This window comes from Heloderma suspectum, chromosome 1, assembly GCF_057233095.1.
Source record: "Heloderma suspectum isolate Gila_16-S chromosome 1, 16-S_ref, whole genome shotgun sequence".
NCBI classification, from domain to species: domain Eukaryota; kingdom Metazoa; phylum Chordata; class Lepidosauria; order Squamata; family Helodermatidae; genus Heloderma; species Heloderma suspectum.
In genome coordinates, this window is record NC_139458.1 from 246,172,063 (window position 1) to 246,198,935 (window position 26,873).

General features: G+C 45.5%; 1 protein-coding gene and 1 long non-coding RNA gene across 3 annotated transcripts in view; one reads left to right on the plus strand and one right to left on the minus strand.

The window, feature by feature from the left end:
- The window catches only part of LOC146358909 (uncharacterized), a 57,376-nt gene extending 33,099 nt beyond the window's left edge, over positions 1-24,277 (minus strand). Inside the window, exons 1-2 of the long non-coding RNA XR_014786163.1 lie at positions 24,087-24,277; positions 1,562-1,617 (exon numbers count right to left, since the gene is read on the minus strand). This is a non-coding gene — a long non-coding RNA (uncharacterized LOC146358909). The remainder of the gene's footprint in view (positions 1-1,561; positions 1,618-24,086) is intronic.
- A 105-nt stretch (positions 24,278-24,382) lies between these two features.
- B3GNT2 (UDP-GlcNAc:betaGal beta-1,3-N-acetylglucosaminyltransferase 2) overlaps positions 24,383-26,873 on the plus strand; it is a 31,377-nt gene continuing 28,886 nt past the window's right edge. The window contains exon 1 of one of the 2 annotated variants that reach the window (XM_084822877.1): positions 24,383-25,419. The gene's annotated coding sequence lies outside the window, so the exon portion shown is untranslated. The remainder of the gene's footprint in view (positions 25,420-26,873) is intronic. The other variant, XR_014786148.1, reaches the window with a different exon arrangement.

Consider the following 26,873-nt stretch of genomic DNA (forward strand, 5'->3'; position numbering starts at 1 on the left):
GTGGCTTGCTTCTGAGTAGGGATGCATAGGAGTGCATTTGCTTGGAACTTCAGTGCATTTACTTGGAACTTCCCCCTCCCACTCACTTCAGTGACTGCTTCTTCTCCCTTTAACTCACCAGTCTGATGGGCTTTTTTCCTCCCAGGTGATGGGGGAGTCCCCCTTCTCAGCCACGCAGGAGAAAGGCTTGACAGTTAGGATTTCAATAGGTATTAAAAGTGCCTCTTCCTCCCCTGAATAAATTCATCATGCAGAGCTTGAAATGGTCATTTTTAATAGTTTCCTTTTTGGGTGTGGAGCTGTTTTTGATAAGGCAGTAATGCTGAGGTGGTGTTCCATAGGATCCCCCTCCCACCTAGGCAGCCACTAGCTCTTCTCCTAGCCCACCCTGCAGGGTTGTTGGGAAGCCAAAATAAGGGGGAAGAGCAACAACAGCATGGGGGGGGGGGAGCAAGCCTAGTCTAATTAAGAAGGTGTCCTCCATGAAGCGGTCGCCTGGAGGGGGCTAGGGGCTGCTAGGGATGGCTTGGTGCATGGCCATTCAGCACCAGCCCCGCATTTTATCGCTGAACAACCGCTTCTTCTGAGACTGCTTATAGTCCGACTTTTACAGCTTACCACAGTTCCATTACTGACCTGTTTCCACAACCGCACTGGGTCCAGTATCATAGTCCTGCCCATGGGGCATGTAGCCCAGCCTTTGTGGGTGTGTCACTCTGACCTCAGTGACCCAACCCTTTCCCTCCCTGTTTTCTGGAAGTTACATCGCCATTTTGGAGCAGGATGCCCAGGGAGCAACTTTTAAAATAACATTGAAAATAAGCACTAGAACACAGCCCATGACCCCAGTCAAGGGTTTTTTTATCCCATTGTGCTGAATGAGGGTTGCCCTCTCAGTGACCACAGAAATAACAGAGAAGCCCCTCAATTGACACGGCACATATCAAAGTCCTCAATTCCTTAACTGAGATTAAGTGCAATCTCGAGGCTTCAGTCAGTTGTCTTAGGACGTAATTTATTCACACAGCTTCCATATAGAGATCCTGTGCATTAAAATGGGGGCTGGTTTTGCTCTCTTTCCCACAACAAACTCATTACTGTCTTGTGAGAAGTAATTCCCATTGTGGTCAATGAGGTCCTCTGGGTTAAAATGGGGGCTGGTTTCCCTCTTTGTTTTCCCTCTCCTTTCCCAGCACAAGCATATGTGTGTCTACTCGGAAGTAATTCCCATGGTGCTCAATGAGGCTTGCTCCTGAAATGCAGGTGCATCTGCACTTTCAGGGGAGGGGAGAGGGGGGAAGTCTCTCTTCACAGCAAAGCTGATTCTTTTAAAAATCCTGTACTCCTCCAATAGCTTCTCATTCCGCTGTCCAAGAAACATGGCTGAGAAGGTGGGGACACTGATGAGGGAATCAGACCCAACCCAGACTAGGGATGGCAGAGAATTCCGCCACGGATCTCGGTGAGGCCGAATTCCAGTGCATTCGGCCCCCCGAACTCCGTGGCGGAACGGCCTGCCCCCCCCCGCCCCCCCGCGGATCCCACCCGGGATGAGACTTACCTGGGGCGGATCTTCCGGGTGGCAGTGGCTCTGGTGCCGCCGCCATTTCCAGTGTTCTAAAAAAAAAAAAAGACGCAATAGGCTACGTAAAGATTTACATAGGCTATCATGGCTAGGTTTAAAAAAAAAAAAACACGACGTGATAGGCTACGTAAATCTTTACGTAGCCTATCACGTCTGACTTTAAAAAACAAACAAACGTGCGTACGCAAATGGCGGTGGCTATGGCCGCCGCCATTTGCGTTCCTTATTTTCGCTGTCTTAGTCTACGTAAATATTTACGTAGACTAAGATGGCCAAAAATAAGGAACGCAAATGGCGGCGGCCATAGCCGCCATTTGCGTACAAGCGGGTTTGTTTGTTTGTTTTAAGTCAGACGTGATAGGCTACGTAAATCTTTACGTAGCCTATCACAGTTGACTACAGGGATGCAAATGGCGGTGGCTACGGCCGCCGCCATTTGCATCCCTGCTAGCCAGCGGCCGGATGTCTGGCTGCTGGCAGAGCCAGCTGGCAGCTCCGCGGAATCCCCGTGGGGTGGAGCCGGCTGGCGAGGATTCCGGGGGGAGGGACGGAGCACCTCCCCCCCCAGCGGAACCCGGTGGAGCCAGGTAAGGGCACTTTCGTACATCCCTAACCCAGACTCCACCCAGCCAGCAAGATAATAATTTGATTAGAGCTCAGTGGAAACAGCACAGAGCCCCATGTTACAGCGATAAGCCGGGACTTTAAGCACTGTGGAAACTGGAAAAGGAGAAGATGAGATTAGGGAAACATCACAACAAAGTTACAAACAAAGTGAAGCCAATAGGGTGGAAACACACCCATAGAGGATTATTCCTACTACGGGCCCAGAGAATGGTCTGAAGTCCCTTGATCAAAAAAGCTAAGCACAGTTGGCCCTGTAAGCTGCCAGGAGAGGCTGCCTGGGGAATTGTGTACATGCTACTCTGAAGAAGAGTGGGGCATATGTGTATTAAATAAACTATTGATAACAAAGTTAATCCCATCCTGATCCTCTCTGTTCAGTTTAGCAATCAGTTTGGGGGAAGAGTATTATTTTGTTTTTCCTTTGACTCACTTACTGGAGGTATTTGGATAATTCTATACAACTCTTCTTTGCCTTGTGCAGACACCTTTGATGTAGTATTTTGTTTGGTCCTAATCTCTGATAATGTGATTCTAAAATGGTGTGTAAACCTTTCAGTCTGTTTAGTGGAGCAATTGGTAGAGAAAAACAAGGGCTTACTATCCCTTCTATAAACAGAAGGGCTTCTACCATTCATGGAAAGCTTTCTATCCAGCAGAGGATCCTGCTAACCAAAGGGGTGGGGGGAGAGATAATTTTCACCAGTTTCATTTCATTTCATTTTCATTTATTTCATTTCTATACCGCCCAATAGCCGAAGCTCCCCCAGTTCCCCCTCCCTTGGCAGTCCCCTCCCCACAACTGTTCTGAAGGGTCCCCCAACCCTCCAGGGCAGTTTTTCCGGAGGCACAAGGGGGAAGGGAGAATTTGTGAACATCACCTCCCCCTTCTACTGGTGGGAATGTCCTATGAGCAGAACTCCACTAAAGGGATGCTTCCGCCTGCGGAAGAAAACTCGGGATACTCATGAGCCAAGATCAGCAAGGATCCCTTTGGAATGGATGTAGATCTTTTTGCAATTCCTCCTTGAAAAAAAAGCAGCTTGTTCCTAAGAAATGTACAATGAAAGAGCCCTCTGTAACAGCAATGAGGGTCTGAGGAAGCCACAAGGCTGTGCTTAAAGATATTTTGGTTTAATCCTGAAACTATGAAGGGTGGTTAGTATCTGAAACACTTTATTGTAGTCACAAGATCTTGAAATGAAATGTCATGGACTCTCATTTGTATCCTTTCACTAAACGTCAATCAGATGATAAGCCTTAGGGAGAGACACCCTTTCTCTATGATTTATGAAACTTTAGAACATTTGATATTCTTGCCATTTGGAAGCCACTTCTGGAAATAGCTACACATGTAAGTGCCTACACAAATTATAGCTGTCATGTGCTTTGTGGGAGAAGGGAAACACTAAATATCCTATAGCTTCATTTTGATAAGGAAGGAACACACACATGCTACACATGTGTCGGGAGCAGTACCACACAATTTTGGCACAGTAATAATATATGCAGATCATAGAATAGTCATAGAATCATAGAATAGTAGGATTGGAAGGGGCCTACAAGGCCATCGAGTCCAACCCCCTGTTAATGTGAAATCAAAAGCTACATTCCCAGAAGTGCTGGAATTCAACATTGTTCACATACTAATTAGGCTTTGAGCAGGATCGTTTCTAAATACATTTCACAAGAGTTAGTATCAATGATGGACTGTTAACAGCATTTAATGTGAATCCTAGAACCTGTTCTGAATAAAAACCCTGCTAGACCAGACCAAAGGCCCAGTTAGTCCAGCATTCTGCTTCCAAGGAGAAGCCCACCCACAAGGCATAGTATCGAGAGCCCTCAACTATTGCATGTACCCCCATGGTATGTACCCAGTACCATCTGGTGCTTGTACCTGTACAGAGGAACTGTCCCTTACACCTGAGCAACCACAGTCTGCATGAATCTGGGATAAGGAGGACATTCTAGGGCAGACCTAAAACAAGCTTGAGACGGGAATCTCATATTTTCTAATCTAAGCATGATGGCTCTCCATTTATTTATTTATTGCATTTATATCCCGCCTTTTTTCCTCTAAGGAACTCAAGGCGGTGTACATAATCCTCCTCCTCCTACATTTTATCCTCACAACAACAACCCTGTGAGGTAGGTTGGGCTGAGGGTCTGTGACTGGCCCAACGCCACCCAGTGAGTTTCCATGGCTGAGTGGGGACTAGAACCTGGATCTCCTGACTCCCAGTCCAACACTCTAGCCACTACACCACACTGGCTCTCATTAAGACATCTAATTATTAATTCATAATTAATTAAGACATCTAATTATTATGACAGAATCATTGCATGTTGGGATATTGGATGATTCTTCTAAGCCATGATTCACAGACAGCTAATTCTCATTCACCTGGATTCTATCATATTACTCTTGGGTAAAAACACATACTTAGGGGAAATTAAACACTAGGGAGAAAGCCAGTGCCCTAGTAAACCCATAGTTCAGTTTCCTGAACTCAGTGAGGCTTTTGAGCCTTGGCCTGCTCCAATAAATGGTCAGTCTGCTTGTACTCACATGACTGCAAGGTGCAATATCTAAAGTCAATGCTATTAAATACATACAGACTAAAGCTTGCATCTTGCAAGCATAGATTATTGTACTTGGCTCCTATTGGAAGTGGCCAGTCCACATATCCACATCTAATTCAAGCAGTGGAACTCCCCCAACCCAACATTCTGCCCCACACATGGCTTGGCCTGCTCTGTGCTGGCATGCTGTCCCCAATTATGAGGTAAACCGTAAACGTCATGGCCCAAGTACACGTTAGGTGTAAAAATATCCCATTTTCAGACTGTTGTATTAATAAGGATGTCTTGAACCATGTGTGTGCCAATTTTCAGTTTTCTGCATGGCCTAGAAATACGCTAAACATTTTGGGGGTGCACTCTGAATCTCCCATTTTGCAGGACAGAAGTTAAAATGTCCTCAGAAGTGAGCCCCATTATGTTCAATAGGATGTATTCCCATGTGAGTGTGCATAGGAGTGCAGCCTTAGGAAGCTACTATCTCAAGGGTTATTGTGGAAGTAAAATAGGATGACTAAAGCAAGGAGAAGCAAGGGTATGCGCCAAATACGGAAATAAAAATTCAAAGTGACTAACAAGTATATTTTCCTCTGAAGTAAGTAAAGGTTACATGGCTTTCACAAAACAGTCAGTCACATTTTAGGTGCCCATTGAAAGGTAGTTCTCCTTGAAAATTGGTCATCTTCTAAAATTGTGTGTTCCAAATCTGTTATGACAAAAGGACTCACTGTCATACCTTGTCCCAAAGAAGCTGACACTGTGTTTCTAAAAGTGTTTACATTAAAAATATGTTGTCAAATGGTAAGTTTTGCCAGGATGCTTGAGACAAGTAAACAAGCATGTATTCCAGCATTCTTTCTGTTACTTTACAAATGGGTCCCATCCTAGTCTGAGGCATGATAATTCACTTTCCAAAGATGAACATACTTCCCTTAAAATATCTTTTTTCTGTACTTCAGACAATGAAAGAGGCTGACCTTTCCAAGGTAATGGAAGGATGCAATACAAATGTGACGGATAATTACCTGGGTACATCAGGAAATGAAATCTAGCTGCTTCATCATCACACACTAGCGCTTTTCATCCCACCTCAGCAAAAGTGATACCACAGTGCAAGGACAAATACTGCAAGCTGTACACTGTAAAACACCATCGAATCACTGGAAGAAATGGTACAACTTCTTTCATTTTTCTCAGTCCATAAGCAGCAGAATGAAGATGAATGTTTCAGAGATTAACTTCATATCCAGAGTACATCCACTGAAGATGGTCCCCTAAGCAATAATTATTCTTAGCCAGCCCTCTCCCAGGAGAGCAGCATTTAAGGGCCTCCACCTCAGTTTTATCTGACCATAAGGCCACTTTGTATTGTACTTTTGCCAATGCAGAGATGACCTGATGTTGGGATAAGAGTGTATCAGGTACTGACTGTGTGATTAAACTAGTGAGTGTCCTTTTCTCCTGGCTGTGATTCTGCTCAAGAAAGAAAGAAAAAAATATAGAATGTAGCATGATAGACATGGAATTCAGCTTCCTGAAAAATCTCAATTTTCATTTGACAAAACACAAGTTTCCTGCCCTTATGTTCGTGAAGATATGCCTGAAATTTATCGACAATGCTTAGTGAAATATCAGAAGCCAGCAGAAAAGCTAAATAAGATCTGTCAGTGGGGGCCGAGCTTCAGTGGCCTGCATAAGTTGTTTCCCTCCCCATGACAACCAAAACTAAAATAAATTATGCAGAGTAAGGAAACATGCACAATTTTTTATTTGCATAATTATACAGGGGTGGGTGGGTCATATAACGTACACACAGGCGTTTCATCAGAAAGCTGATGTGTGCAACAACTTCCTCATGCAAAAAATGAGGTTAAAAAAAGATCACTGTACTTGAGATAAGGACTTCTCTTTTTTCCTTGATGCCTATATTCTGTGATGTGTGAAATGGCACTAGTACCCTAGGCAAGATGTATCTGGGAAATTACAACACATTTATCGCAAAGTTTCTATCTGTCAGCATCTTTTTATCAACTGTTGTAAATGGTTGGTCATGGCATAAGGTCAAGTCTGATTTCTAGAATAGGTCCAGATGAAAACATCGCCTTCAGTATCCAGGGGATCCTTATACTACCCCAGCACACATGCATGTCTACTCATGTGATCAAGGGTAAATATTTTCACACATTGTCACTTTAGAGTAATATCTTCAACATGACCACCTCATCATATATAAACAAACTCCCCCAGGTTACAAAATTACTAAGGGAGCAATCCTATGGAGATCGTTGCTACCTCCAAATGCGGCTGACAACTATCCAATGCAGGGTGGCCGGAGCATGGAGGTGATCCTCCTCGCCTCTGTGCTCTGGCCACCCTGAAGTTCTGGCTAGAGAGGCGATTTTGCTTGTCTAGCCTGGGAGCTTCAGAGTGGGGGGGGTGCCACGCAGCGCATAGGAAGCTGCGTAACACAGCTTCCGCAGTTTCCTCCCCTCCCCTCCCCACCCCTGGGACTGCCCCCTTTTCACTGTCTCTGTACTCGGTTTCCGAGTGCAGAGACACGACCAGTGCAGGCTACGAGGGGGAGGGGGTGGGGAGCGTGGTTTCTGGGCTCCCAGGTTGGAGACCTGGTTCTGACCTTGAAGCCCAGAACCTGAAAAATCCTATGTCCCCCAGATGCTGTCTAGGGGACATAGGATTGCTCCCTCCAAATATCAAGTGGTGCCTTGAAGCTATGCTGGCAGTCACCCTGTAAGAATGTGGCCCATAATAAGCAGTTTTCCCTAAAGCAAAGTGTTCCATTTAAACATTGGATTGCATACAACATCAAGCTGATATCCTGAGCACTGGCAGTTGAAATCGCAGCCAAGAAAAGAGAGATGCCTATTTAAAAAAAAAACAACAACCACCAGAAGGACAGTGACAGAAAGGGGGATGTGTTTGTTTGTACATGTATTTGTGTGTCAGGTTATAATGGAAGCAGCCTTAACTCTATGGAACACAGTACCCAAGGAATTAAGTGCTGCACCACATTTTCCTGAATATGTGAGTTTCAATTTACTATGGTTTCACCTCCAACGGCCATATCCATTCCACCAGGCTGTACATGGCAATATGATGTACTGGGTTGTGGAAGTACAAAGCAGTCAGTGCTGGCCATGTTCCATTTTTGGACATAGCTTCCAATACCATGTCTTGGGGCATGTTGCCAAACCTGCAACATGCCCTGATCAGAGCACAAGATAGTCAGAGAATTTGATACCTGCCTTGCATTCAGCTCCTCCTAAGCCAGTAGGGTAAAGCAAACCTAACTGGATACTGAACTGAAGCCTGACATCACAGACACAATTCCACAGTTTTTGGTTGATAATTAATAACATAACCTGGCCCTGTTACTACTACTACTACTACTACTACTACTAATATCCGGCCTTATACTGGGGCTCAAGGCGGCTTTACAACATTACAGACTTGTACAGTTGAAACATATACAAAGAAATATACAAAAGTTCAAAATATAATGAAATCACCAATAATATTAAAACTGTATAAAATATCAAAATTTTAAAAGACAGCAAACAATATAAACCATCGTATCAATCCATCATATTCTCAAAGGTCCAGACTAACTATCCCCAAGGCCTGCTGGAACAAAAACGTTTTTACCTGCCTGCAAAAACATACTCAGGAGGGTGCCACTCTCGCCTCCCTGGGAAGGGAGTTCCAGAGCCTTGGGGCAGCCACTGAGAAGGTCCTCTTCTTGGTGGCCTTTATTAAGAAGGCCTTAATAAGGATTGGACCCCATTTCAACCATAAAATTCAGTGGAATCTCTTTTACTATTCTAATTATGAATGTGACAGAATAAATGGTGTTAACATTGCAATGTTGTGGCATTGTATAAAATTCAAAGCTCAGACCAGGAGAGTGGGTGGTTCCAGGCCAACACTGGAGGCCCTGCTGGGGCACTGGCGGCTTCCTGGCGATGCCAGGTGCTGGAAGAGGTGGTCCTTAAGGTATTCTGTCCCTGAGCCATTAGGTCTTTAAAGGTAAAAGCCAGAACTGGAAATGGGCCTGGGAGTGGACTGAGTGCCAGTAAAGCCGTTCTAAGACTGGCAAGATGTGTTCTACAAGCCTGGCCCTAGTTTGTAATCTAGAATGAAATTAAATTAGAAAACTAGTGTTCTGCAAGAGTATCTGGAGTTGTACAGCAGAGCACCTCTCCCAATGTCATTACTCAACCAAAAGCAAAACCAAACCAAACAAGCCAGTATGACAGAATATGCCAAGCAACACCATCATAGAAATGCACACATTGGATCACAAGGGTTTGTAAAGTTGGTTAATTCCTTGGGGAAAAGCTAACATGGCCTGATACTTCCTAGGGCATTATCCTCAACTAGCATTTTAATAACTTTATATTTATAAAGTACAATATAGTCTAAATTAGATGTGCTGTTTTTGTTACTCAAGAAACAAGGCTTTTCAAGTGGGGAAAATGGAGGAGGGGCTTCATTCACTCAAGGTTCTGACAGCAGTGCCATTTTCTTCACCCCCACATAGTGGGAAAAGGTGGGGCAGCTTTGCTGTAAGGAACAACCTGTTACTTTTCAAACAAAGACTTTTTAAAAGAATGACTACTGGAGAAAAGTGAATCTTCTTAGGGTGCAATCCTATGGCCGCTAGTCCGTGGCTAGACAGCCAAAGGATCAGTCGGTTTCCAGGGGAGGGACGGGACGGGCAGAAGTGCTGGTACGACACTTCCTATGTGTCATCCGGCCTCCCCACCCTGCACAATGACGTCCTGCAGCTAGACAGCCGAAATCAGCCATCTAGCCACAAATGCAGGGTGGCTGGAGCGCAAAGGATCCCCTCTGCTCTCCTCCTGCCATGCATTGGATAGGCAGTTGCCTCCAAGTTTGGAGGCGGCCGCCTATCCCTATAGGATTGCTCCCACACAGACCAAGAGTAGGCATTTGGTAGATGTCCAGATTTTTTTGGACTTCACCTCCTAGCAATCCTTACCACTGGACATGCTGGAAGGGGCTTATGATAGTTGAAGTCCAAAACATCTGGAGATCTCCCTTCTGCCCACCCCGTGGTAGAGAACTGATCTGGAAGATTGCCAAAAAAGACCACTTTATTTATTACATTTCTATACCGCCCAACAACCAACACTCTATTATTAGGATTGGAAAAGTACCATGTGAATGCATCTCCATCACACACCCCAGCAAGACCTGTACAACTCTCCTTCCTAACCATCACATCCATACCCATGGTCCAAAGGCATTGCCTTTTATGCATGGAACTCCTTCTCCTTGAATCCAGGGTTCTTCTGGCCCTGAAAGAAGCTCCAGAGATCCTTCTTCTGTCTCTGACAGGTAGCTCTCTAAGCTGCAGCTATTTCCTACTCTCCCCCCCTCCCCTTAATATCTAAGAGCGGACTACAGTTGCCCAATAGCCTTGTGCATCCCTTCTCTCAGGCTGACTGCTGTAGAGACACTGCCTTCTTCACAGTCAAGCTGCTTCCTCCTCTTCTGATGTTTCCCTCTCTCTTGCCATGGCCTCACATCTCCTTTGCATTCTCCTCCTGGCATGGACCCTGCCCTTGCATCCCAGGGCTTCAGCAAGGTGGGAGTGCCCCTGGCCTCACAAGCACATCAGTTAGTAAATTGGCTTCTGGAGAGTTGGGTAATACTTATACAATATTAAAATGATACATTTCATAATAATGTTCATCCTTTTGTATTATTTTCTGTATTGTAAAGCTTCATTTAAAAAAAATTAAAAATAAAAATGGAAGACACATTGAGGAGTGTAGAGATAACGGGGGATTCCTCTGCCAAGCCCTGCCCCTGGAGGCCCTGTGGGCCAGATACCGAACCTCCACAAGCTGGAATAGGTCCACGGGCTGGCAGTTCCGCATCCCTAGCCTAAACAGGTAAAACTGTAAGAAGCAATGCCACCAAAACACAACATTTGTCGGTTTGTAAGTTGAATCTAGTGGCTTCTTAATTGTAGAATGTATACCAAGCCCTGACTTGAATCCAAGGAACTTTAATATTTTCATACTTCAAACTGAGATTGATTACAAGTTATTTTATATTTTCTGTGCAGTCTACGTGATTGGCATGACTAAGCAGCCAAATTCTGTCATATTTGCACATGCTCAGTTGTTTGCTGCTGTAACCCTTTAGTTTCTGAAGGGAATTAAAGTCTCATTTGCAATGCACATGTGCAGAATATTTTACTTTAACCTGTGTACAAATCAGGCACGTGCCACTTAGGCATCCTTTTAAAAACAAAAAAAGCAGCCAGCACCATCGGGATTACTGCCACTTTCTCCATCACCCACAAAATTTGCCTTGTTATTATGCTTCTTTTTAATAAGAAATTAATAAATGAATAAGTGTTTTAATAAGTGCTGGTGTGTATCTTTCTCTCCTCTTCTCTCAAAAGCAAAATATAGTCTTGTGGCTGTGGAGACAGCTAATCTCCCTTATAAGAAGATTACTCACATTTGCCCTATTATACATAGACAAGATCCATGTAGGCATAGTTCTGGTCCCGGATGAAGGCATGTGCATTCCTAAGGACTGGTCACATAAAAGGAATTTGGTGCAAATCTGAACGGTCCCTAAGACCTTGATTGTGCCAAATAATTTTGGATTGATAAGCAGGTGTGCTTCATGTATATTAATGCTTCTGCCACTAAGTATAACAGCTGTTACATTATCCAGATACTGGCTGGATCTACACTTACTGCCTTTTTTCGCTTCCAATGAGGTTTCACCGCCCGCCTTTCACACTACACAGTAGCCGCCTCGAATTGGAACCGGAATTTCCCACTTCCGTGCTCCCGCTTTCAATACCCTAATATCCCGGTATTTCCCCTTAAAGTGCTCTGATTTTCCACCTTCGCTACTGTATCTGGTCGTAGTCCCTTCCCCTGCCTGTCCATATACGGCGGTGTTTGTATTTCCCTCCTGTCCAATCACAGCTCTTGACGGCCCCATGTCTTCTTCCAGCTACTGAAGGCATGGCTTCCTCAGCAGCCCCCATTTCCTCAGCAACAAGCAAAGGGCTGGATGTGCGCGCGCTTGTCTGATCTCAGAAGTGAAGCGGGGTCGGCCGCGGTCAGTAGTTGGATGGACAACCACCTGGGAATCAGGCTTCCTGCACTGAGCAGGGGGTTATTCTATCCCTTCAAATGAGATTAAGTTTTACTCCCTCCTATCCCCCACTCCAGATGTGTTTTTTTTAAATTAAGGCGTTATCCTCACAGAATCGGGGCTTCTCCACGATGTTTTTTTTTTTTTCTAATTCAGGCATGATCTTCGAAGATTCAAAGTTGTGAAAAAAACAACGGGAGCGGGGGATAGGAGGGGGTAAAACTTAGTCTCCTTTGAAGGGATAGAACAACCCCCTGCCCAATGCAGGAAGCCTGATTCCCAGGCGGTCGCCCATCCAACTACTGACCGGGGCCAACCCTGCTTAGCATCTGAGATCAGACAAGCACGCACAGGAAAACAGCGCAGCGCTCGAGTGTGAACTGAGCTCGTGCATTCGATGAAGCACTGCAATAGGGAAAATGGGTGAGTGTGAATAATCACGTTTTAATGCAAGAGCGTTTCACCAGACGGGAGACCGAATTCATTGCGATGGCGGGCACAATGTAGATCGGCCCACTATTTACAGCAGACTCTTACAAGACCTGCACTAGCAGGATAGGATGGCACAGTACTGCAGTTAATCACACTGAGCTGCAGTTCTATAGTCATTGCACATCCACTCCACAGCCGTAAAGATCACTGCTATCAACGTGACATTTTTGGTGGCGCCCCTCCCTTGGATATGCAATTCCTTCCCCAATGACCTGTGCTTGCATGGCCTCTTCTCTACAGGGCAGCCTTTAAACATGCCTTAAAACCCATCTCTTTGGTATCCCCTCTTTTCAAAGGATTTTGGTACTGCTGGTTTTGAAAGAGTTGATCTGTTTTACATTGTTCTATGTTACCCTGCGTGCATGTTTGGCTGTGTTTTTACACGGCTGTTTTGTAATTGTTTGAACCTGCCTTCCCCCGCCTGGCACCCACCAGATGTGCTGGACTGCAACTCCCATGCTGGCTGGGAGTTGCAGTCCAACACATCTGGAGGGCACCAGGTTGGGGAAATAATCATGCAGTACACCACCAGCCATGAATCCCAACACGCACACACAGAACACTTCTCCCCAGGTCCACCCCACAGAATATGGGGCTAAAACCGTAATAAATCAATTAATGGCACAGGAGCTACAAAAATGTGGCAACTCTCCACAAGGACCACTTACGTGTGGCAGCTTGTCCTTCCTTTGCATTCAGGTTTGGTTACAACTAATTCCCACTTCTCTAATGTAGCTTTACATTTGGAAAAGTGTTACATACATTTTAAATAGGGGTGATAAGAATATAAGAGCATGAGAAGAGCCATGCAGGATCAGACAAAGTGTCCATCTAGTCCAGCATTCTGTTCACACAGTGGCCAGCCAGCTGTCGACCAGGAACCGAGAAGCAGGACACAACTGCAACAGCACCCTCCCACTCATGTTCCCCAGCAACTGGTGTATATAGGCTCACTGCCTCTCATACTGGAAATAGCGTATAGCCATCAGGACTAGTAGCCATTGATAGCCTTCTCCTCCATGAATTTGTCCAGTCCCCACTGAACCCCCTCCAAATGGGTGGCCATCACTACGCACTGTGTAAAGAAGTCTTTCCTTTTATCTGTCCTGAATCTCCCACCAATTATCAGGTCCATAAGATGACTTCCAGGTTCTAGCATTATGAGAGGAGAAATTGTCTCCCTATCCACATTCTCCACACCATGTATAATTTTGTACACCTCTATCATGTCTCCCCTTACCCTCCTTTTTTCCAAGCTAAACAATCTCAGCTGTTGTAACCTTCTCTCATAGGGGAGATGCTCCAGCCCCTTGATCATTTTAGTTGCCCTTTTCTGCACTTTTCCAGCAATACATTATCTTTTCTTAAGCGTGGTGACCAGAACTGTACACAGTATACCAAGCGTGGCTGCACCATAGATTTGTATAGGGGCAGTACGATGGCAGTTTTATTCTCAGTTCCTTTTCTAATCATGCCTATCATGGAGTTTGCCTTTTTTACAGCAGCTGCACACTGGGTTGACATCTTAATTCAGCTGTCCACCACAACCCCAAGATCTCTTTCCTGGCTGGTTACCACTAGCTCAGATCCCATCCGGCTATACTTGAAGTTGGGATTTTTTGCCCCAATGTGCATCACTTACATTGAACTGCATTTGCCATTTAGATGCCCATTCTCCCGGTTTGGAGAGACCCTTTTGGAGCTCTTCACAATCCCGTTTGGTTTTAACCACCCTAAATAATTGGGTGTCATCGGCAAACTTGGCCACTTCACTGCTCACTCCTATTTCCAGATCATTTACAAACAGGTTGAAAAGCATCAGTCCTAACACAGATCCCTGTGGGACCCCACTACTTCCTTTCCTCCATTGGGAGAATTCACCATTTATTCCTGCTCTCTGCTTTCTGTTCTTTAACCAGTTACTGATCATAAGAGGACCTGTCCTCTTATTCCATGACTGCCAAGTATGCTCAGGAGTCTTTGGTGAGGGACTTTGCTTGGAGCTGACTTCCTTATTCTTGAATGGAGAACTAATATGTCATGTTTGTGATAGAATTAAATAACCTTCACAAAGCTCAAAGTTGTAAAAATGACATTGCGCTTTTTTCCTGCATTGTTATCACTGAAACCTATGTTCCAAATCTGACTTTATGAGGTCTCATGCAAAAGGATTCTCATTTAAATCATAATTAGAGATGCACCAAGTCATCCATTGCCTTAAGTAATAATAAGCTTTCCTTCTGTACTGAAAATTACAAATTTATATATTAATAAACATGGGATTCACAGTGCATTCCTATTCATGTCTACTCAGAAGCAAGCCCCATTGAGTTCAAGGACACTTAGGGCATAATCCTATCTAGATAAGCGGCCGCCTCTGAACTTGGACGTGACTGCCTATCCAAAGCAAGGCAGGAGAAGCACGGGGGGGATTGTTCCCTCCGCACTTCTCCTGCCTTGCTATTTCTGCTAGGCAGCCGATTTCGGCTGTCTAGCCGCAGGGGGCTGAGTGGGAGAGGAGGCTGCTGTACGACACATAGGATGTGTTGTACATGCAGATCCGCTCTCCCTGCCCCAGAACGCCCCCAGCCCTGCCCATTTTCACCTGCTCCATGCTCCTCTTCCAAGTGCGAAGGATGGGGCTTCTCTGAGCTGCCTCCGAGGCAGTGCGGATGTGGGGGGAGGTCGGTTTTCTGGGAACCGACCTCGGGGCACGGGCTCCGAGGTTGGTTGCTGGAAAACAGCATATCCTATGGCCATCTAGCTGCTGTCTAGAGGCCATAGGATTGCTCCCTCCATCTCAATTAAGTGTGTATAAGATTTCAGCCTAATTGTCAGGACCCTGAAAATGTGTTTCCTTTGCAAATAGAATACATTAAAGTGAATTCATAAATATAAATTAGTTAAGTTTTCTCCAACCTTTTGAAATGTCTTTACTCTTTCATGGTTAAGTTTACTTATATTTTTTGGCTTGTTAGCACTGTGATATATTTCTCTATGCATATTTTAAATTCTTTACCACAGTAATCAGGACTAGAACCTCTGTTTAAAAAGTGCAAGCTGAGAAAGTTTATCAAGATTCTGAAAAGACTACCAGAGCTGAATTTATTGCATGATTGTAGCTATGCAGATTTCTAGTTTCCTGTCTACAGTAGTGGTAATTCAAATTATACTAAAATCAAATTTATAGAAATAAATTATAATAAAAATAATAATATAATACATATATAATAATAAAGGTTAATAAAAGTTAGTCTGTTAAATGGCAAACTTTACCAAAAAAAAGTGCTCTTTTGTAACCCCATTGTTCATGTGGCAAGTTCAAGGAAGTCATTTCGTAACCACAGCACCCTTTTTGTTCAGGCTTTAAACCGCAGAAGAAATGCAAGCTTCCATGATAAACAAGCTAAAGCTGCAATCCTAGGCCTGTTTTTAAAAATCGCACTAGTTCCATATGCCCAAAGGAGCACTGGACTTGTCTGTTTTGAACAACAACTCACCATGCTTCATGGAAAACCATTTTTTAAACTGGAGACGGGGTGGGAGACAAAACCCATTGAGCATACCTTTTAAAAGCCTTTAAGGCCACAATCCTATGCATGCTTAGACAGAAGAAAGACCTACAACTCCCAGCATGCCCCAGCCGACCGGTTGTAGGACTTTTTTCTGTCTAAACATGCATAGGATTGCGCCCTAAATACTGTGAATGTCCCAGCAAGAGAACAAGCACGTACGTTTCATTTATTGACTACATAGTGTCATTTCATTTGAGGAAATGGAAGTGCTTGGTTTATAGCCAAAGACAGATTTTTTAAATTATTTTTTTAACAATTTTAAAAGCCCACACTTTTGGCAACAATACTTTCAGCACCTTTGCTCTGAGCCAAAGGTTTTAGCAGGGTGATTACTATATACTGTGACATTAAATTGCATGGTATTGATACCCTGGGAATGTAGCTCTTCTACATTCACCCGGTTATTAGCATACTGGGCTTTGCAGTTTACTGGGTCTGTAAAGCAAAGTTGCTAATTTGAATACAGTTGATGACTGAAGGTGATATTTTAACGAAAGCAATTAAAATGTTTTATTACTGTCTTCCATACACTAAACAAATGACAGTGTCATTATGTACATACCACAGGCAATACGAGTACCAGTAATCTGTTGTTTCTTTGTGGGGTCAAGGACTCTGCATTCACGGGACCACTCCAGATTTGGAGCACACATTCTACCAACAATGGACCTGTTGTGCAAAAGTCTATGTGCCTGTATGCAGAACAGACTCCTTAAAAATTAGAGGTTGTTTTTTTTTTTTAAGTACACAAAGCATTCTAAATTAAGGTACACTCAGGATATATACGCTCCTTTGCTGCTGACAAAGTGTTGCCCTCTCTAAGGAACAGGTTCCACTGCAAAGAGTGCCAGAATTAACTTCTTGACAATGGGCCTGCAAACTCTGCAATGCAAATTAACATCCCAGACTGCTAAGCATGAACATCCTCTGTCTGCCAGTTAAAATCAGCTATGTTTGTTTTGCATCAGAGCTGCAATCCTAACTCCTGCTTGTTTAGGAGTAAATCCTAATGAATTCTGCACATCTTGTTGTTGCTGTTTTAATTTATATCCTACCATTTTTCCATGGAACCCAAGGTGGTGTATATATATCCAATACATGTAAACAAGTCCCAGTGAACTCAATGGGACTTAGTGCTGAATTGTAGCCTTACTAGGAATTACATGTCATTGAACTCTGGGGGACATAGCTCAATAAACATAGCTCAGGGAAAGGATGTAAGAGGGTATTCACCACAAGCATGTGTCATTGTGAGAACCCCCCAAAGGGTATAGTGACTACACATTCTACATCTTAAAATCTTTCACAGAATTTTACTTTCCTTGGCCAAGCACTATAGAACAGAGCAGTTCTAAACTGGTTTGATCCTGAATGTTCTTCTTTGGAAGTTGTGTGTCCGCCCTTTCCTATGCTTGAGCATATGCTCCATATAATTAAAAGGTTGTTGCCCAGCATCAAGGCTCAACCCCATCCCCTTCCCTCATGTGACAATGGGGCATGGCTTGATGTGCTATGCACTGATAATGAGAGAGCATACATCAACCAGCTCAAAGCGGGTTTTTCCATTTTTTTACACTTGGAGCACAGGGTTTGCCCTCCCACAAGTCATAAGAAGAGCCATGCTGGAGGGTCCATCTAGCCCAACATTCTGTTCACACAGTGGCCAACCAGCTGCCCACGGAAAACCTACAAAGGACACGCATGCAACAGCATCCTCCCGCCCAAGTTCCCCAGCAACTGATGTACATAGGCACACTGCCTCTGATACTGGACATAGCATATAGCCATTGGGACTAGTAGCCATTGACAGCCTTCTCCTCCATGAATTTGTCCAATCCCCATTGAAACCCCTCCAAATCACTATGCGCTGTGTGAAGAGGTCTTCCCTTTTATCTGTCCTGAATCTCCCACCAATCAGGTCCATAGAATGATCCCCATGTTCTAGCATTATGATAAAAATGTCTCCCTATCCATTTTCTCCAAACCATCCATAATTCTGTACACTTCTATCACATCTCCCCTCACTCATTTTTTCTTTAAGCTAAACAATCCCGGGACTTGTAACCTTTCCTCACAGGGGAGTTACTCCAGCTCTTTGATAATTTTAGTTGCCCTTTTCTGCACTTTTTTTACAATCCTACAATATCCTTTCTTAGGTGCAGTGACTAGAACTATGCACAGCTTTCCGAGCGTTGTCGCACCATAGAGTTGTATAGGGGCAGTACGATGGCAGTTTTATTCTCAATTCCTTTTCTAATCATGCCTAATTTGTATAAGGCAGTATGATATTGTCAGTTTTATTTTCAGCTTCTTTGCTAATTATGCCTAACATGGAGTTTGCCTTTTTCACAGCAGCCACACAGTGGGTTGCCATTTTCCTCAAGCTGCCCACCACAACGCCAAGATCTCTTTCTTGGTCAGTCACCACTAGTTCTGATCCCATCAGCTTATACTTGAAGTTGGGATTTTTTGCCCCAATATGCATCACCAACATACATTCTCAGTGCAGATGGATGGATACAGTGGAAATCATGCAAGTGGAACCAGTGATGGTAGTTCAGTGTCGAGGGAGGGCAGCACAGGAATTAAATTCAGTAAGCTGACAGTTGTGCGGCGGGAGGGCCTGATGCTGTCTGTAGAGCCATACAATTTGTAAAGTGGAAAGGAATCTGGAGATTCTTAATACATTCTCTGTTTTTTGCAAACAGTCAGGAACTTTAAGGTTCCTGTGTTTTTATAGCAGGCCAGCTATGTCTCTCCTAGTGTTCGTTTTCTAGTCCTTGGCTTGATATGTAAATGTTGTTGATCTATTATTGGATTCAATTAATTAATTATGACTCTTGATTCTGCAGTTTCAATTATATGAAACACACTGATGTTCTGTGTACTTACTTTGATATGTTCATAATAACATCTTTTTTTTAAGAGACAGAGAAGGAAAGGGACTTATGGGGATTTACTGAATAAGAGGAATGAACTTGGGGTGGATCCACTTCTGGTGCATGAGTGGTGCCGGTGTTTAATTATACAGCATACACTTGATTTCCTAGTTTAGCCAAGAACCCGTTTACACCCTGCTGCACAACTCATGTTGGATGGGATGTTGTCAGTACAACTCCATGCAAATTTACTTGGCAGTAAATCTCACTGTGTTCAATGGAGCTTTCTTTCAAGTAAGAGTGCATAGAATTGCAGCCTTGCTTTTGCAGCATTGAGATGAGCAGGGAGTGGATGGAGTGAAAGTACTTTGGAAGGGGGAGACATACATGGCTATATAGAATCAACTCTATGGTTGTTGAGAGCAGAAGTTTGGATACTATCTATTATAAGAGCCTGAGTGGGATCAAAGTTCTCCCACCTGCACCTGTCAACCAACTTGCAGACTGGCAGTTCCCCACCCTTGCCTTAGGAGGATTACAAATCTGTCCAAAACAAGTTGATCACCACCTCCTGATCAGACAACCACCTATTAACAGTATCTCCATCTTATCCGGATTGAGGTTCTGTTTATTAGCCCTGATCCAGTTACTGACCTCAGACGCCAGTTCAGCACTCTCGTTGTTGTTGTTGTTGAGTTGTTCAGTCGTGTCCGACTCTTCGTGACCCCATGGACCATAGCACACCAGGCCTTCCTGTCCTGCGCTCTCTCCCGGAGCGTGCTCAAGTTCATATTCATTGCATCGGTGATGCTATCTAGCCATCTCATCCTCTGCCGCCCCTTCTCCTTTTGCCTTCAGTCTTTCCCAGCATCAGAGTCTTTTCCAGAGAGTTTTCTCTTCGCATTAGGTGGCCAAAATATTTGAGCTTCAGCATCTGTCCTTCCAATGAGCACTCAGGGTTGATTTCCTTTAGGATTGACTGATTTGACCTCCTTGCAGTACAGGGGACTCGTAAGAGTCTTCTCCAGCACCACAGTTCGACAGCATCAATTCTTCAGCGCTCAGCCTTCCTTATAGTCCAGCTCTCACAGCCATACATTACTACTGGGAAAACCATAGCTTTGATTAGACGGACCTTTGTCGGCAAGGTGATGTCTCTGCTTTTTACTATGCTGTCTAGGTTTGCCATAGCTTTCCTCCCAAGGAGCAAGCGTCTTTTAATTTCATGGCTACAGTCACCATCTGCGGTGATCTTGGAGCCCAAGAAAGTAAAATCTGTCACTGCTTCCATTTCTTCCCCTTCTATATGCCAGGAAGTGATAGGGCCAGATGCCATGATCTTAGTTTTTTTTAATGTTGAGTTTCAAACCAGCTTTTGCACTCTCCTCTTTCACCCTCAACAAGAGGCTCTTTAGATCCTCTTCACTTTCTGCCATTAGGGTGGTATCGTCTGCATATCGGAGGTTGTTGATAATTCTCCCAGCAATCTTAATTCCGACCTGTGATTCATCCAACCCTGCATTTCTCATGATGTACTCTGCATATAAGTTAAATAAGCAGGGTGACAATATGCAGCCTTGTCGTACTCCTTTCCCAGTTTTGAACCACTTGGTTGTTCCATGTCTGGTTCTTACTGTTGCTTCTTGACCCTCATACAGGTTTCTCAGGAGACAGGTAAGGTGGTCTGGTACTCCCATCACTTTAAGAATTTGCCACAGTTTGTTGTGATCCACACAATCAAAGGCTTTAGCGTAGTCAATGAAGCAGAAATAGACGTTTTTCTGGAATTCTCTTGCTTTCTCCATGATGCAGCGAATGTTGGCGATTTGATCTCTAGTTCCTCTGCCTCTTCGAAACCCAGCTTGTACTTCCGGTAGTTCTCGGTTCGCATACTGCTGAAGCCTAGCTTGTAGGATTTTGAGCATCACCTTGCTGGCATGTGAAATGAGCACAATTGTGCGGTAGTTTGAACACTCTTTGGCATTGCCCTTCTTTGCAATTGGAACGTAAACTGACCTTTTCTAGTCTTGCGGCCAATGTTGAGTGTTCCAAACTTGTTGGCATATTGAATGCAGCACTTTAACAGCATCATCTTTTAGGATTTTAAATAGCTCAGCTGGAATACTGTCATCTCCGCTAGCTTTGTTGTTACTAATGCTTCCTAAGGCCCACCTGACTTCGCTCTCGAGGATGTCCGGCTCAAGTTCAGTGACCACACTATCATGGCTATCAAGGACATTCAGATCTTTCCTGTATAGTTCTTCTGTGTCTTCTTTCCACCTCTTCTTAATCTCATCTGCATCTGTTAGGTCCCTGCCTTCTTTGTCCTTTATCATGCCCGTCTTTGCACAAAACGTTCCCTTGAGAGCACCGATTTTCTTGAAGAGATCTCTAGTCTTTCCCATTCTGTTGTTTTCCTCAATTTCTTGGCATTGTTCATTTAAGAAGGCCTTCTTGTCTCTCCTTGCTATTCTCTGGAACTCTGCATTCAGTTGGATATATCTTTCCCTTTCTCCCTTGCTTTTCGCTTCCCTTCTTTCCTCAGCGGCTTGTAAAGCCTCATCAGACAGCCACTTTGCTTTCTTGCATTTCTTTGTCTTTGGGACGGATTGAGTTGCTGCCTCCTGAACAATGTTACGGACCTCCGTCCATAGTTCCTCAGGCACTCTGTCTATCAGGTCTAATCCCTGAAATCTATTCCTCACCTCCACTGTATATTCAGAAGGGATATGATTTAGGCCATACCTGAATGGTTTAGTGGTTTTCCCTACATTCTTCAATTTAAGCCAAAATTTTGCAACAAGAAGCTCATGATCTGAGCCACAGTCAGCTCCAGGTCTTGTTTTGACTGACTGTATAGAGCTTCTCCATCTTTGACTGCAAAGGACATAATCAATCTGATTTCGATATTGACCATCTGGTGATGTCCATGTGTAGAGTCGTCTCTTGTGCTGTTGGAAAAGAGTGTTTGCTATGATCAGCGTGTTCTCTTGGCAAAACTCTATTAGCTTTTGTCCTGCTTCATTTTGTACACCAAGGCCATGCCTGCCTGTTATCCTGGTGATTTCTTGACTTCCTACTTTAGCATTCCAATCCCCTATAATGGACATCTTTTTTTGGTGTTAGTTCTAGAAGGTGTTGTAGGTCTTCATAGAACCGATCAACCTCAGCTTCTTCGGCATCAGTGGTTGGGGCATAGACTTGAATTACTGTGATGTTGAATGGTTTGCCTTGGATTCGTACTGAGATCATTCTATCATTTTTAAGATTGTACCCCAGTACTGCTTTTCCCACCCTTTTGTTGACTATGAGTGCTACTCCATTTCTTCTAAGGGATTCTTGCCCACAATAGTAGATATGATGGTCACCTGAATTAAATTCGCCCATGCCTGTCCATTTTAGTTCGCTGATTCCCAAGATGTTGATGTTCAATCTTGCCATCTCATGTTTGACCACCTCCAGCTTACCTTGATTCATTGATCTGACATTCCAGGTTCCTAAGCAATATTGTTCTTTACAGCATCGGATTTTCCTTTCGGCTTTGGCCCAGCCGCTTCACTCTTTCTGGCGCTACTTGGAAATACCCTCTGCTCTTCCCCAGTAGTATATTGGACACCTTCCGACCTGAAGGGCTCATCTTCCAGCGTCATCTCTTTTATCCTTGTGATACGTTCCATGGGGTTTTCTTGGCAAGAATACTGGAGTGGGTTGCCATTTCCTTCTCCAGTGGACCACATTTTGTCAGAACTCTCTGCCATGACCTGTCTGTCTTGGGTGGCCCTGCACGGCATAGCTTATGGCTTCACTGAGTTATGCAAGCCCCTTCGCCACAACAAGGCAGTGATCCATGAAGGGGTCAGTACTCTCATACTACACCTGAATTTGATGACTTCATGGCTCCTGCCCTTTGTGACTTCATGGCTCAAGGGCAGGACCAAGGCTTTCTCCCCAGGTGTTTTTTTTTTAACTACCTAAATGGCATGATATAGTACTCTCTTGAGAGCTTCAGAAATATTTCTCCTCAAAACGATTCTTCAAAATATTTTCCCTTAGCTTTCACAACCTCTCCATCATGTTTTACCTTCATTATATGTGTGTGGGGTGGGGTGGGGGATGGACTGTTTGAGAATCTTCCACCTCATGACATCAGTATTCCTCAAAAGATACTTTACCTAAGTTTGCATTAAAAATGTATTGGTGACAACCCTTGTTCCTAAACACAATGCACCTTGGTTTGATTTGTTGCATCAGTTATAAAGCAAATTGATCAGGGTTGTAGGGACAGACAACCAACTCAGCCTTAAGCAAAAGTTTATTTTGTTTATGAATACCTACCCAGACATTAAAATAATAATCTTGGGGCCCTCCTCCGGGTGCACCCACCAAATGAAGCAAAGTGGGTGGTTACAAGACAGAGGGCCTTTTTAGTGGTGGAACCCAGTCTGTGGAACACTCTCCCCAGGGAGTCTCACCCGGCACGTATGTTATGATCTTTTGGGCACCAGGTGAAGACTTAAAAAAAAATCCTTCCAAACATTTTAAGAACTGTTTTTGTGCTTTCGGTGTTTTATTCTGGTGCTAGTTTGGTTTTGTGTGCTGAGATGGTTTCAATTTTTGCTGCTGGTTTTGTCTTGGTTTTTTTATTCTTGGCTGTTTTATTTTATGATGTTTATACTTCATTTTTAATATAGTATACACTGCCTAGAGAACTTTGGTTATTGGGGAGTTTAAAAGTACGGTAAATAAACAAATAAAATAACCACAAGTGTTGTCGCATTACCCAGCTTTGTAGCAATTTTGCCTCAAACATATGTGAGAGCTAGATTAGCCTTTGGACTCTGATGAATCTTACCCCTTGCTCCCATACTGAAATCTGAATAATTTGGTTTGAAGCAAGACATCCTAACATGGTGGCTCTCAGATCTAGCAGGTGCCTTCTAGAAACTAAAATTGGAGGGCTTGAGAAAATAAGGACGGGTTCGATTTCTTGTGAGAATGAATGTTAGCCATCTAATGAGAATGCGCTCCTGCAAAGCCCTGGAGAAAATGCTGTTTTGACGCACTAATTGCTTGTGTGTGTAATTACGCCAAATGCAGATGAAAAGGCCGAGGCACTACCGGTGCGATCCTCTGCATGTCTACTCAGAAGTCAGCCCTATTGCGTTCAGTGGGACTTACTCGATTGCAGCCTAATTCGCTCTCGTGACAGAAAAGCCCCGTCAGCAGCAAATATGGTCAGCCCCAGGTGGCAGGTCTACAGCGGGCGACGCAGCAAGCCATTTCGGCTCCGTCCATGTTCTGCCGGCGAGTCACTTTGTTACGGTAGTGTAAAATGCCCATCCGCGCTGCCTCCAGTGACGCCCTCCGCCCCGGAACCTGCTCAGTTGCGAGCGAAATGCTCTGATGCTTATCAAGATGTGGCAGCCCGGGGCGTGTCTCTCGTCGAGAAAGCGGGAGCTTCTCCACGAGACGGGCTCGCCACCCTTTTGTTTACCAGCGAAGGCGAGCGCCAGAACTGGCTCTTGCCGCGGTCGTGCTTTATACCCGCGTGATGGGGCGGGGGAGCTGCTATTTCCCCTTCGCCTTCATTAGCCATTAACTTGGGGCAGGGGCCCTCGCCGGCTCTTTCCTGCCTCCGCGCCCGGTGCCTGCTCCCGAGAGACCGCCCAGGAGGTGGGGCTTGGTGCCTGCGCTCGCTCCCTGTTTTCCATCCGTCGGCTTGCGGCGGGGGACTGGTTTTGCTAGATCTCGAGCCTCCTCGGCTTGAACGGCAGGGGGAAGGCGAGCTGCGACGGACGGGGGTAATCGGCGGGTGGGGGAGCCGCGAAGGTGCGGACTCGAGAGGCACGGTCTGCGCGCAACGAGTCGTGGCTTCGGCGCCTTCTCCTCTCGCAGCTGGGACGCGTGCGACGCCGCCCCCTCCCCAAAGTTTCGGCTTCGAGCCCCGCCACCTTCTCGGCCGGTAGCCCGCAAGCATGTCTCCCGGCACCCGGGGGGGCGGGGAGCTGGCGCTGGCGCCGTCGCCGCCGCCGCGGCATTAGCTCCTCCGTCCGCAGCTGATCGCAAGAAGCCCGCGTGGGGTTGCCTTTGGGGAAGAGCAAGGTGGTTGCCGCGTTGGGGTGAGTCACGGAGACAAGGAGGGCGGCGGCGGCGGCGTCTTTCTCTTCCTCCCCGGACTTAAATTCGCCCTTCCCCGCCTCCGGTCCGCGCCAGCTGCGTGAGCGTGAGCGAGTGCGAGGGAGGAAGCCCCTCGGCCGGCCGCGCACGCCGCTGCCAGGCCTGGAGCGTTGCGCCGCGGCCGCTTCTTCCCCGCTGGCCTCGTTCCGGGCGAGCGACGCGGGGAGAGACGCACCTCGGGGGACCTGCTCCGCGCTGCTGAAACTCCGCGCGATGGGGGCAGACCCGGCGGGTCCTGGAGCCGCCGGCGAGGCCATCGTCACCCGAAAGCCATGGTGACGGATCCGCAGACGACGACAGCAGCAGCAGCGGGCCCCGGCCATTGCCTGCCAAGGTAAAGCAGACGTCGGGCTCCGCGGTTTGGGCTATCTGGGCTTCTGTGTGTTTGTCTGGCAGGGAGGCGGGAGGAGAGGAGCCGGACTGCAGCCGCAGTGCTGCTCTTGTAGCTTAGAAGCCCCGCCACCGGCGGGGCTCCGGGCTCGTGAGGGGGGGGGAGGGGAGGGGAGGTTGCGGATTTTAGGGAGGTGGGAGAGGGGTGCACGCAAGGCGGGGGCTTCCCGGCTTTGGGCTGTCCGTCTGGTCTTGCGCGCACACGCTCAGTGGCAAGCTTGTTCCTGAGGTTTGGTACATTTCCCCGCCACTCCCTGAGCCCTACGGCAGACCGGATTGGACGTGGAAAATTCTAGCCTCGGATGTGGCTCATGCGAGTGGCGTTGAAGTCTAAAAAGACAAATCAGGCCATTTCCTCCCTGCGGTGCCCCGAGTGGCTGTGTGCAAAAGATCCACTTTTAGGGTCGTATGTGACAGGAGCCTGGGGCGTTTGTGGGGCGTTCTCTTCCCTTCCCAGCTCTTCCCTTTCTTTTCTCCCAACGGCAGTCCGCTGGCGGGTTGCTGTGCAGTTCGTTAGTTTGATCAGATTGTATCCAAGAATGTAGAGCTTATATGGGCACAAACGAAAACGTAGAGGGCTTTAGTCCACACAGACATGTAGAGAGAGAGGATCTGATGCATGGGTTTGGTAAAATCTGGATGTTAAAACAAAGTTGAGACAGACTTGTGTTTTTACCCAAGTACCAAAAGGACACATAACTGTTCAGGCAGTGTGTGCACATGTGAAAAAGCCTTAAGGTTTGTTCTGTGTCCTGTACTCCTATGCTAAAGCAAGTGGCCCACTAGTTGCAGTTTCAAAAGGAATGTAGCACATGCTTCCTCTGGCTCTCTGGGAGTTCTCTGAGCTTTGCAATCTTCTGGTGAAAATGAAACGTTGCAACACAGATTTGTTCTGAAGAGGACAGACAGTGGTGATGTCTACTCTCTACTGTCAGTTGGCTATTAGAAGCTGTAGGCCCTCGGTGTTGCAGCATGGAGCTCTTTAAACTGGAAGCTGCAATGGTCCGTTTAATGGCAATTTGACACATATGCTCTACATTTAGGAAAGGAAATGTTAATGTTTTGGATTATTTGTAGGCAGAAATTGAAGCACTGACACATTAGGGGGTATAACTGAATATATTCAGTGTTTTTGTTGTTTAACGTTTACATACTGACTTCTTGCAAGCTCTCAAGACAATGCTTACAGGCAGTGAGCATCCAGACAGAATCCAGCCAAGCCTTCTCCTTTAGGGTAAGGAGGGTGTTGACCTCCCTCCTGCCTGCCAGAGCCCCCAGCTACAGCCCTCACTCTGTCTCTTGTGACCCCATCTCCCTATGTACAAAGTGAGTCATTTTCATAGGTGATAAAGTCTGAATCTCCATTGCATTCTGGCAGGTACTGCTTGCATGCATCTC